This window comes from Cynoglossus semilaevis, chromosome 12, assembly GCF_000523025.1.
Source record: "Cynoglossus semilaevis isolate Cse_v1.0 chromosome 12, Cse_v1.0, whole genome shotgun sequence".
NCBI classification, from domain to species: domain Eukaryota; kingdom Metazoa; phylum Chordata; class Actinopteri; order Pleuronectiformes; family Cynoglossidae; genus Cynoglossus; species Cynoglossus semilaevis.
The window spans coordinates 11,964,349-11,966,642 of record NC_024318.1 but is presented as its reverse complement, the minus strand read 5'-3'; the positions used below and the strand labels follow the sequence as shown (position 1 = coordinate 11,966,642).

Here is a 2,294-nt window from a genome sequence, read left to right as displayed (position 1 = left end):
TGACAAATTCCTTCCTGATCTTTGTTGTTCGGTGTTGTCGACACTAAAGTTACAGCCGTCACTTTATTATAGCAACCTTCACACAGAGAAGTTGGTTTACCATAAAACAGCCCGGTCATATTTTTGAAAAGGACTCACAACTGAGCAGAGAGTTCAGCATCACGTAAGGCACCAGTTTAACAGAACTACACTACAACGGCACCATCCTGAACGTGCTGATCGCAGTACAAATTACATACAATTAATACAACTCAAAGTATGTGTAATTTATACCACCCTAAGTACATACAATTTGTACAACTCAAAGTACACACCATTCATACAAGCCTATTGGTCACTTTAGTAGAGTGTCAAGGCTGCAGAAAACCACAATTATGAGCATTTTGTTCAACATAAAATGTACTTTTTTTCACCCATTCACTGTGTCAGAATCACAACACGCACACACACACACACACAGCTCTTTTGTTGTTTGCGTTTCTTCCCCTCAAGCAGCGGCTAATTGCTTGTAATGCAGTGAGAGAGTGGAACAGTTAGTGTGTGTTCACAGATTGGTCGATGATTCACTGAGCACACACTCACCAACTCGGAGCATTACAGATTGTTGAGACATGGGCCCGTAAACAGCCCAGCGTGTGGCGTCATCTATCATGGCACGGTCGGTTAACTCGCCATCATGTTATTTTCTGCTTGCCGAGCCCTAACACGCCAAAGGTTGCCCGCTGGCCGTGCAGCGCGGCACCAGCTCCGGGAGCGCCAGTAATGAATGTTTAGTGGAGCGGATGCTCCCTCTCTGCCAGTGCGCCCTGGGTAATTTGTTTATCTGTCTAAAGATTATGCAGCCCGAAAATCCACAATTTTATGCTGCCTTTGTAAATTATCAAGTGTGTGTTTGATGAATGTATCTGCAGCTGTGGGAGGCAGCAGCTCGCCGGCGGCTGGCTGACGGATAGAGAGGTGGCAGCGCGTGGCCCTCCGGAAACAGTAGTGCGGCGGAGGCACACGTGTGCTGACCCTGCTGCGCTGCTGGATTGGTCTGAAGTTAATTTAGATTCTGCTTTATGGTTCATTCTCAGGCTCTTCGTCTCTTTTGTCTAAGGCACCAGGGTAGAACGCCGAGACACAACTGGTGGCTCCGGCAGCCTGTGTTTGTGCATGGCGGTATGGGGGGTTGGAGGGGCTGTTTAAAAAACCTTTAGTTCAGCCAGACAAGTGTGATTTATACTCTGAGTCTGCAGATTCACATGTGAGTGGGTAACAGCTTCTTTGTGCCTGCGACGTGATATTGGAACAGGATTCTCTCAGATGTGCACGTAGATTACAGCAGAGTGTATTTGATCCAGAGGTAAATGTCCTCTCTGTGAATCACTCCCACTCCTCATTTGTCATCTTTGCACTCAGTGCAAGTTTTAATGTAAAACCTGCAGTGTTTCAAAAGAGCAGCCACTTCACTGGAGGATTGGTCACTGAGCTGCTGCACCGGAAGGAAAAACTGAAATCACTTTAATTTAATTGAATCTAGAGATATCAAGGGATCAAGACTGTGTTTCTGTTTTGGTCATATGTTTTTATCGTGAAGTAACTTTAACTTTTTGTCTTTTTCATTTTTCCTTATTGTAAGCTAATATAAACAGTAACTTATTTTTGACTAGTTTTAGTGTTTTTTTTTAATGTTATATGCAACTTTTGGGGATGACCTTGCATACTTGTATTATTAGCTGTTGTTTTAGCTAGCTCTGTTGTCTATTTTAGCTACGTACTTAAGCAATTCTTTGCTCTTTCGGCTGATATCTGCCTATTTTCAAGATAAAATTAATACCACTTCAGCCACACCAGACTTCACAGTATGTTATATGTTTTTAACGAATGACCATTAAACTTTTTTTGGTGAAATTTTCAGATGTTGTTTATTTTATTGTAGATATTCTTCCAAAATGTGAGCCATATCTGGCCTAATCCAGTTTAATACCAACCTACTGTACTTTGGAATTGTTTTGACTTTCGTGCGTTCAAACCTCATTCACCGTTGTTGTTTATTTTCCCTGGTTTGCGGCTGATGTTAAATGTGAACGTTCAGACTCGATGAAGAACGCCGTGACACTTCAGTGTGATAACTGCCGTGCAGCGACCACCTCTGATACACCGTACTGTAAGGTGCAACATAATTCTGCTAATTGTGTTTAATGAAGCCGCTGTGTTGACTGCTCATCCATGAATGTGTCATAAACTGTGATACAAGCCTGTAATGACTGCACTGTGTAAACACACACAGGGCTGTGCTGAGTCTGCATCCT

At 43.0% G+C, this 2,294-nt stretch overlaps 1 protein-coding gene across 2 annotated transcripts in view; it reads left to right on the top strand.

The window, feature by feature from the left end:
* The window catches only part of inpp5a (inositol polyphosphate-5-phosphatase A), a 125,062-nt gene that overhangs the window by 118,716 nt on the left and 4,052 nt on the right, over positions 1-2,294 (top strand). The window lies entirely within an intron of this gene.